We start from the raw sequence: 11298 nt of genomic DNA, 5'->3' as shown, positions 1-11298 counted from the left end.
CTATATTTATGTATACGTACATAGAAGAAATATATAAACCAAGGGATATATTTTTAGCAACAGGATATATGCTACAACACGCACTAATTTGCTTTTTCCTAAATGCTACAGAAAAGCAAATCCTGTAACAGATTCAGCATGAAGATATAGATGCCATATCATTCATTAAAGCCAGACCAGCTCTTTTCTAATAAGTAAACAAACACAGCTGACACTGACTCTTATTTACATGTAGACTTCTGCACTGTGCACCGAGCAGTAAAAATTTTGAGTAATTTTAACGCTTCACGAGTGTGTTATGAGATCCTAGCACCAACATGAATGAGGTTCCTGGGAGAGCAGAGGTACCTTATGGCTGTCCATTATAAGCGTGTAAATAAATGGTTCTGGCATATGAGCACTGATGTAGAGCTACTGCCTGGGAGCATTAATAGACTTAGTGCCTCGCAATCTTAATTGCAAATAAGCAGCTCCACCTAATTGGTCTAGCAGTATTAATATAGTCAAAGCATACTCATCTTCACTGGAAAACATGATGCCCATTCTGGGCTGTGTTGTTCCTGGAGATATCATTTGAGCCGTTATTCTTGGGAAGCAGAATCCATTATGATGTATATCTTTTAAAGAATAATTACTTGCCAGTAAGCGCTCGTCCCAGAAGAAATATATTGATTAGCACTCAACCACCCATCCCTCCATAGAGTTAGGGAGTTCTGAAATGTCTTTCGTAACTTTTCAATAAGCTTTTGATTTGGGAGCTTCTTTGCCTCCTGCCATGGAGGGAATTGGCTGGCAGAGTGCAGTAAGCAGTGTAAAGCTACTGTGAATCCTCCAAACCCACTGCTGTCTGGGGCTCAATGACAGCCTGCGGTGCCCATCACCACAGGTTTAAAAACTACTAACATGGTATTTTCAAAATAATATGGAAATTAAACAGTGCTGCTAAGTACATGCCATTGCATGTGTCACTTTTTTTTTTAGTTTTAAACATTTGGTACATGGCTTCCTCGATATTCTGATGCTTGGAGAGGGCACCATCACCCTTGCAGAGATAATTCACCGGTCGCAAGCATCGCTGTTCTCCTATTTGCATGCCTTCAGTTGAGTGATCAGCTAAATAAGAGCAATTCCTGAGACTGCAGTGGACAATCCCACCCTGTGCATTAGTCTGCCACCCAGTATAAATCAGGAGGTGACCAAATTCCTGGCAGTCTGAGCTGTGGGGTCCAGTTATTTTAGGGGATTACATATGAGCAAATCATACCAGCACAGAAACCACAGTCAGTTTCAAAATGATCTGCCAACAGCAAAATTAATTAAATTGGCTGGATAATTTATTCACAAAAAGAAATTCTACCAATTTTACCACTTAATCTCCTCCCTCTTAAAATGGAAGACTGGAAAAATGAGTGTATCAAGGTATATATTTTTTGCAAAGTGTTATATGAGAAACAATCATCATAACATACTGTCAACAACGTTACGGAAACACCTTGCATTTGTATTTCAATAGAGAAAAGGAGCTGCTCCTATGCAAATTACACAAAAATATAACAACAGTGATTTCTTAGTATTATAGAGAAAACCAAGGCAATTTCAAGAGGCAATCTGAAAATATGATGCTAGGCACACTGCTTTCATCAAACCAAAGATTAATTGTTTAGTAATGGCCTGGTGGTCAGACCAACAACTAGCTGCTCTTTCGTCATAATAATTATAGTCAGCAATTGACAAAAAAAAAAATAAAAAAATCAGTACAGGCAAAGAAAATTCCTGAACTGCTGATTCCAAAACAGTAGCATATTTCTGTCTTTTTGAAAGAGCAACATGGTCTAGCAGCATTTTCAGGATAAAACCTGTTTCTTTCAAAAGCAATAACAAATCTTCCATTAAGTCTGGGAGAGAAGGAAAAAGGAGGACTACCACTTTACCTTTATTTCTATCTCTGTATTGGTTACAAGAGTTTGTAAAGTCCCTTTCAAATGTGAATAAATTTGTCTAAATATCATGATTCCTTCCCACAGTCTCCCTGTGGTGTGGATATGTGTAGGGATAATAAAGCACGTGAGATTGGGATCTCAGGATGCTCTTTTATGCAAACAGATTATCAGCAGAGCATCTTTGAAAGCAGCTTCCTAATTTATTTTATATCAGGCTAATTTTGCCTCTGATGTCATTTATTGATGAACTAGATGCCTGTTTGCATCAGAAGGCAACTATCTCAAGTGAAATGTGCAGAACTGCAGTTTGGGCTCCAGCGAATGCCTCAGCACTTGCTGACGCCCAGGAGATGCTGGACATGATATGCATTTCTCCTTGCTAACTCATAGCTCACTTATACAAATTCTCTCACGTTCTTCAGAAGGAAACAGTTTGTGAGAAAATAAATATGACGAAAATGGCTATTGACAAAGTTGGTCAGCATGGAAGACTAAAAAATAAATAACAAAGAAGAGAGACACTGAGAGAGACTGAATCTCCCACCTCCTTGTTCCTGAGGAAGAGTAACACTGTGCTGCCTCCTCCTTGCAGCTGCACTTCCAATAGTGACCGGCAGCGTGGGGCTGTCTCAGAGGAAGGACCCGGTCAGGTCGCGGGCAAGCACCGTCCGAGGAGCTGCGGCAGCACCCGTGGGTGACGGTGCTCTCAGGGGAGAGGACCCTGAGCTGGGGCAGCACGCCATCCACTTGGGGATGACTCATTTCTCTGTGCCACTTGATGCAAAATTAATGCACAGCCCAGGGTCTTACCTAACTGTAATTCACATTTGATTTTCTCTGAAACTGAATGATCATTTCCAGGAAAAAGTGAACTCCCCCCCACTGCCCGCAGCAGCTCAGCTCTCGGAGAACCTGCTCCGCTACAAGGACATCTTTCAGACTTCAAAGTGCCAGAGTGGGATGCCTTCTGAAGAAGGACAGGGGGGCTGCTTTTGACTTTTTTGAAGTGTTGCAGTGGTCATGAAACACAAAACACAGGACGGACACCACATTTAACAACTATTGGCTGCGTGGAGCCTCAGAAAATAATTCTATATGAACCAGCAAATGGCACTGCTAACCCCTGCAAAAGGACTGGAGATGAAGTTTCTTTATCTTTCAGCTTATGGCCCCGGTATATATACTCTCTGGGTACAGCCTTCCCCGTTCAGCTAACACGAGATCTCTGGAGTAACAGTGAAGGGGATTTGGCAGATCCAGTTCCCTCTCCTCCCGGCCTGCCCCAGTGTCCTGGTTTCAGCTGGGATAGAGTTAATTGTCTTCCTAGTAGCTGGTACGGTGCTATGTTTTCTGTTCAGTATGAGAAGAACGTTGATAACGCTGATGTTTTCGGTTGTTGCCAAGTAGTGTTTAGACTAAAGTCAAGGATTTTTCAGCTTCTCATGCCCAGTCAGTGAGAAAGCTGGAGGGGCACAAGAAGTTGGCACAGGACACAGCCAGGGCAGCTGACCCAAACTGGCCAACGGGGTATTCCATACCATGGGACGTCACATGTAGTATAGAAACCGGGGGGAGTGGGGGCGGGGGATCGCTGCTCGAGGACTAGCAGGATGTCGATTGGCGGGTGGTGAGCAATTGCACTGTGCATCATTTGTACATTCCAATCCTTTTATTATTATTATTGTCATTTTAGTACTGTTACTACTATCATTATTAGTTTCTTCTTTTCTGTTCTATTAAACCGTTCTTATCTCAAGCCACGAGTTTTACTACTTTTCCCGATTTTCTCCCCCATCCCACTGGCGGGGGGGAGCGGTGGGCAGTGAGTGAGCAGCTGCATGGTGCTTAGTTGCTGGCTGGGGTTAAACCACGACAGTCCATTTTGGCGCCCAATGTAGGGCACGAAGGGTTGAGATAACAACAAACCTGACCAGAGCTTGTTACCAGCACAGTTACGACACCCAGACAGCCTCCGGCTACGAGCTGAGCACCCTTTCTTTGAGACCCTGTTGCCAATAGTGGTCTCAGCCACTCACACTTGTTACAAAAAGGGCTTGTCCTGTTGGCCAAACAAACCACAAGCTGGCTGCGTAGCTATCTCCGAAAGCAGTTGCAAAGTTGTTTGGTTTCTTTTTTAATAGCAGTGTGTGGAAGATGTGTTTGGGGTGGTTTGTGAGATTTTTACATTTGAGGAGGGATGAAAAACTTGTAAAGGTGGTACCTCGTGGTGGAATTCGAAAAAACAACGAACTCAGATCTCGCACAGAATGAGAAAACTATTGTTCCACTTCTGTCACTTAACTAAAAGCCTAATCCTGGAATAAAGACACCTTCTTTCATTCCAAACACTAAAATCAAAAGAGCTCGTCACAGCTTTGGGATGAGGACATCCTTGGCTTTTTGTGGCAGTCATCCCCCCCAGCCCCTGCTGTGCTCCGTGCAGTTGAATTGTTCCTTGGATTATTAGTGCTTTCCCAAGAAAAGTATTAAAAGTGCAATAATCAAGATAACTTGTTCTACAGGCAGTGACACAAGGCTTTTTCTCTATTTGGCATTCAGCTTCACAGCCTAATTAATTAGCATTTGTACAGCACTTTGAAAATATGAAATGCAATTGAAGTGCTAAGTGTTATTATTAATATTAGCAGCAGCACCATTTTGCTCTACTGAATGCATTTTCCAACAGACTTGCTATAGAAAAAAGTAGTCAAGCCAGCTGAACTGACATGCTATAAACTTGAAATGCACTTAAAGCTTCTTCACCATATCTGATTACAGTAAGCCAAATGGCTGAAACATCTGCATAGCTGTGCAAATTTTTTTAGTCTATTAAAAAAAATTGAACCTCATATAGCACAATTTGTTCTGAATCTGTCAGTAAGGTAGCTAGATATTGCTTTGCAGGACAATTTTGGGATTGTTTATGAAAAGGATTCCGAGATGCTGGAACGCTGTAGGCTACCTCTCATTTGTACATATCCAAATATGCCATCAAGAGAAAAACTGCTTCATGAGCTCTTGTAATTGTATCTTCCTCATTTAGCACAGAAACTGCTGATAGTTAAAAGGCACAAACACTTCTAAATAGGCAACTGATCCCTGTTGCCCTCAATTTAAAATATAGCTGTAACTTGTAAACACGAGAGCACCTGGGACACATCTTTCTTGATTTCCATTTTGGTAGCTGCTGGTTTTGGCAGTGGCAAGAGGGTATCTGGCCTTAACCTTTGGAATCAGTTTTATTTCAAAATCAATGACTTTTACCCCTTGCTGGCTATTTGATGATCACATGCTTGCTAACACATGCATGGGTTAGTAGCTGCATTCAACATTTCTTCACCTAGCTGCTTATAACTAACAGGTTTTTATTTCCAAGCAAGCCAACTTTTTCTTGAGGTAATTTGCAGTAGGCAAGAGATAACTAGCACTTGGCTGCCTTAGGCCAAAGAGAGACTGCAAATGACTGAGAGACTAAATCATTAACTTCTCGCAGTTTGCTTCTCATGATGGCCCCAGTAGCTGTCAATAAAACAGGACGTGCACCCGAGACATTGCTAAGTCGGCACACAGGCTGACCTGGGGCAAACCTGACGGCAGAGGAGGCAAGCTGAAGCTGCCAGGCTTTGGGCTGGAGCAGATAGGAAGCACTCTGGAAATCTTTTCTGACAGTCCAGCTACAGTAGTGGTACCCCCTTCTAAGGGCAGAGCTGACCGCTGGCAGCAGTAACTCACTTTGGGGTCTACTTTGGTATCGCAGAGTCCATACCTGCCCAGGTTTCGCAGCGGGAAGCAGAACCCACGGACTTGCAAGAGATGAACATCGCAAAGCCTTGCGTAGTTTACGTATGCTACTGCAAGAGAAGGCATGAGGAGACATCAGGGGTTTCAACGGACACCTGTTTGGACATTTAAGGCATGACCATATCTAAATACTTTGCTTATTGTGCTGCAAGAATTTCCCTGTGTATTGACTCTTACCTCATGGTGTATATCTGTTCATTAAAATAAAAATAATCAAAGTTCAAGTGTATGCTTCTCAGTTCCTTCCTAACACCAGTTGTTATTGCCATGCTGGTAGGAGAGGAGAGTTTCATAGTTGCAAGAAAGTAATAAATGCTGTTTAGTTCAATAACAAAGAAAAGGGGGCACCAAGTCAGAAAAACAGGTAATAAGCCTGGAAATCCTGACACCACGGAAGTCACGGGGTCCGAGATTGCACCCAGGGCTGTAGGAACTGCCTGACGTAAGAAACAGGCAGGTACATACCCCCAGCATGGTTGGGAGATGGGGCAAAGAAAAGCCAAACTTTTTGGAATGAGTCAGTTAATGGGCACAAGCTCAGGAAGCAGGGAACCTGACAGCAGTTATTTCTCTGAAAGTCTTAAACAGCTGATGGGTCACTACAGACAGATAACGTCCCAATAACAGCAACAGCAAAACCAGACCAACCTTGAACTATGAGGAGCTGACAATTTTCATTAAAAACATGGTATTCAGTCATAAAAACATTTTGTGGTTCTAGTTCTTGTGAGTGCTTCACCCTCCCCTTCCAAATCCCCTGACACTGAGATAAAATATCCCTTCAAGATGCCGAATAGTGGAATAAAAGGATCTTTCAAATTTTGAAGCTGTGTGCTGCAGCGTGCAGCCAGTGCAAAAGTGCTGATGAAGATTTGTCTGATAGTTTTCTGAATTCCGGGGATGTTTCCAGAGCCAGAAGAAAAATTAGAGAGGCTGATTCATAAAGCAAACCCAGTTCCTTCATTCATCTCATGTGCAGCGTTCAAAGGAAAGACCCCGTGAAAATGTTACAAAGTCCTAATACTACAAACCTCATGAAAATGAAGGAAAAAGAGAAAATACCCAAGAAAAAAGAAGCCTCCAGAAAATCACATAATAGAACTCAAACCCCACAAAGCTGGTCTTTGAGTATAAGATTGGCATAATACATTTCAAATCTTCAGTCATACAAAAATGTCTTTTTGCATATGAAAGTCTTTGTAATTTTTGCTATCATCACTATAAGCCTCAGATGCATTTGCTTTGATTTAGTAAACAATAAAAAAGAAAGAAAAAATCCTAAGCGTTTTCTACAGATGTGTAAAGATGCTTTAAAAAAACGTGTTATTGCTCCTTCCCCCATACCAGTTGCAGAGGGAACTGCCATCCATGACTGCTTAGGTTTTTGGTTGTTCTTTTTTTCCTTTAAAAACCCCCAACAAAACCCAGACTCTTAGCCTGATGACTGAGTCTTTCTGGGGAGAAAGGGGAGGGAGGGAGGAAAAGAGGACAGAAGAGAAAGGAAGGTTAAAAACCCCAGGGGCAGTAGGGTATACTTAATTGGAGGCTATGCATCAAACCAAATTAATAAATTAATAAAACAAAACATATGCTACTTCCAAATTCAGCCATGAAGGACTATTAGGCACATGTGAAAAGGTATTGTGTTTTGAAACAAGTGGAGAAAGTGAGTTTTGTAGGCTTAGAGTTTCTCGAGGATACAGTCCTTTGAAAATTACTGATATTTTTTGTTGTTCAGTATTTGTTTTCTGAGGAATTATTTTTCCACCTATTTGTATTTATTTAGTGTTTGAAAGAGGCATGAAAAGGCTGCCCAGAAGAAAGGCAGTTCAGCTTTATGTTCCTTTACAGAAAGCCTATAAAACCAGAACCTGAACTCCAAGTCCCAGCACAATCACACAGCAGGTCCCAGCAGCCAAGGACAGCGAGGCACCCGGAGCTCTCCCTGAAGCAGCAGCAGCAGCACCACTCACCTGCGGTCCTTGACCCACGGGATGCTCCCATCCACACCCCGCGGCTTCTACCCGCTTCTCGGGCGGCGATGCCGGGTTTGTGCGAGACGCAAGGGGAGGTCTGAAATTCAGGTGGAGAGCAGCAAACGGACCCCCCGCTTTCATATTGCCCAAATGTCGCAGCCGTTACCCGAGAGGCCTTGCCTGTGGTGTGACAGAAAGGCTGGACCGTACGTATTTTATGGTCAACCACACAAAGTAACTATTATGCTTGTTTAATGTGTTTTCATTCCTTGATATGATATCTTAAAGCCTAAGCAGAGTTCAAGAAGCTCATTTAATTTTAATGTATTTTATCCCTCTAACCAGAACAATTTTTTCTTCAATTACCTTTAGCAGAAATCTAATCTAGCAAACAAGAACAGCAACAAAATATGTCATTACAAATGATTTTTACAATTTTGTTGTTACTATGATTTATTATGGTGTCAAGTTTTTCTAATTTTGTTTGCTGATTGCCCTTTTAGGAAAAAATATGTCTTTGAATTCGCAACAATTGCCAGCAACACACATGTAAATATTCGGATGTAAAGAGGCAATTTCAACAGCCATTTAAACAGACTGAAATACCTGCTTAGATACATAGAGTAATGAACTCGGGTCTGTTTACCAATGGTTTACAAAAAATAATACAATGCTCCACGAGACTATTACAATGTATAGCTGATAGCCAGAATTTAAAGTGGGATAAATACTTTCTGGCAAGGTCATAAAAGGAATCAATGCTGGAAATTTAGTCTTTCATCACAGAACTATACAGATAATCGCCAGGCAACAAACAATATGCTGGCAATGACCATTTTTTCTGTCCTTAAGAGATATGGGCATATCTGCATTCGCAAACGTTGTAGCACAAGAGCAAAGCGTCTACAGAGGTAAATAGCTCATTCTGTGGACTGCGCCCACCAGATTTATGTTCAGGTTGCGCATTTCTGCCTGGGTTTATCTGGACCTCAGATATGGATGAGTGCTCTTCAGGGACAGGAGGGCATTAGATGCCCTCCCGGAGGTCATCTCCCAGGTCAGCTCAACTCCAAAAGCGACCGGGGTGGTGCAGCCCTGACTGCCTGGCGAGGTGAGTCAGACCAGGACAAGAGGGAACAATCCCACAATTTGCTTTAAAAACACTGTCTTGATCCAAAACCAAACATGAAGGAAAGCGCTCCTACCTACAAAGCTAACCCTGGCACCCCCACAGTGCCCAGGCGTGACGGGTGAGCTACCAACATGGATGCTGGCAGCACCCAGCTCCGTGTTCTTTCCTGGCCCCTTCTGGAGGGAGCAAAGCCCCACGGGGCCCAAGCAGCCCAAAGGTGGCTCTTGATTGCTCCTTCCAGACGTGCTTGGTCTCTCACGCAGCCCCACGTGCCACCCATGGTACACTGAACAATTTTTGGGACCATTGTTTGGACTCGGGGTGGATGGGTTAACCAGGCTGGCACTAAGCTCCTATTGCCCCCAATGTGACCACCAGACTAGAAGCATCTCTCCTCAGGTCAAACACAAACATTTAGTTAAAAGGAAGACTCTAAAGACTCCGATTGCTGCAGAGCATCTACTAGAGGTGTACAGGGACCCTTGAGGGTTTATTTCTGGCCTTGATTTCTGTTATTGTATCTCAACACAACTGCAATAAAAATAATGTATTGACTTCCATTTCAGATCCAGAAGAAATACAGAATGCAAAAAACCAGATATATTACTTTTTCTTCAGATATAGATTTTGCTTCAAAAATGGATATTGCTAAATAGAAAATATTTCACTGACTGATGGTGACTGCTTTCAAATTTTACCTCACAGGAAAAGTTATTTTAAATATAGTATAGAACATACAGTAAGGAAGGGGAGAAGGGAAGGTCATAGAAAGCTCCAGGAACTGGCTGCTTCCTCTGAGGGCAACACCACGTAGCAAGTACTACCCCTGGATGACATGCAATGCTTACTGGAAAATGGTCTTCTAAAGTGTATCCGTTCAAAGCCCCACATCATTTTGCCATTACAGCTGCCATTTTGCCAGCTTTGAATTCTTCAGCTTTATGCTTCCATTCAGCTCAGCTTAACCATGGACAACAGGGTTTCCCAACCTTTCCAGTATTCAGCTTCTAGTTCACTGTTCAAGTAAAACAAAACAAAACAAAACAATGCCCCCCTAGTTTCTTTAAAGTTTTAAATTATTTAATTTGCATGATGGCAAAAGCCAATGAAGAGGTATGCTGTGCTGATTGCAAAAATAAATGTGCAACACTTGCAGCAAATTGCCAGTAAAGAGTAATTCAAGTCAATTAAACAAGATCTGGTAATCACTTTTCAGTGACTTTATCGATGTTGCTTTGTATCAAACAGAAGATCTTTGCTTTGAAAGATTGAGGGAAACGATTAATAAAATCAGTTGGAGCTTGAATTTCTTTATTAAGAAATTTCTTTAATTTTATCAGGGCTAAAAATCAAAGTTGAAGTCCTATTTCAGAGGAGTCTTTGTGTTTCTATTTTTTAAATTAAATAATGCTTATCAAAATTTTACTTCAAGTGGTTGTCAGGAACTGTCTCTTTTCTTCCTCAAACCTCCAGAGGCAGTTCCTAACTATCCAAGTTCAGTAAATAAGTTGTATAAACAGTGCCAGATAGTTTCCTGATGAATATAAATATTTTACATTCAAATAGCTTCTTTTATTTCTACCCAGGTATATCAAGGTCATTTTATCCTGTATTTGTTCATAAAACATTCGTTACTAGTCACATGGGAGGAGTATCGGTAAGGTAATACTGGAGACTTTCCAGCAGAGGGAAAAACCAAAAAACCCATAAAGCACCTTAAGCACTGGAGGGCTTCTCCTTTGTTTATTCCCTAAGTGAAAATGTGGGGTTAGAAGCCATGTTTCTTGACTATACTTGTTTTCCTTCAATCAGATGAACACAAAGGCTTTAGAAAATGTTCTTGTGGAAAACAATCTGCAGTCACCCTGCACCGTTTGCAAGTTGAAACACACAAGAGAAGGGTGACAGAAAGCCAGGGGATATATATATATAACTTCTCTTTCAGATTCAGAAAAAGCCTAAACTCAGCTTCACCAGGAAAAAGCTGGAGAAGAGGGCATTTATGCCACGCAAAATAAAAGGGTAAGAGAATTGTGTTTTCTAGAGTCTCCACAATCATCTGGAAAAGTAAGCTCACATGTTCGGTAAAGTAAAAGGGTCTTTCACGTCCCGCTTCTTGGTGATAAATCAGTTTTCCTACAAATGTCCTTAAATAGATAAAATTTTTCACTTCACAAGCAGACACCTTGAACACGAGGTACCACGTTCTCCAAGGTGCATACATGCAAAAGCAATTTAGTAGCTCTTCACATTCAATAAAGACCATCTTTAAATACTTTTTCATGGTTATGTGGATTTATTACTCACATGGGCACATCACAGTGATGATTTTTAAACCTTCATGGACTAAAAAGCAACTGGACAGATTCTTCAGAAAGCAACAAGAAAACCCAAAGTAATTGTAGGCTGCGGATTTTAACTGCTAGTCTAATGCTGACTTTTAACTGCT

The sequence above is a fragment of the Aquila chrysaetos genome, chromosome 6 (assembly GCF_900496995.4).
Source record: "Aquila chrysaetos chrysaetos chromosome 6, bAquChr1.4, whole genome shotgun sequence".
Taxonomy (NCBI): domain Eukaryota; kingdom Metazoa; phylum Chordata; class Aves; order Accipitriformes; family Accipitridae; genus Aquila; species Aquila chrysaetos.
Note: the sequence above shows the minus strand (reverse complement) of the source record.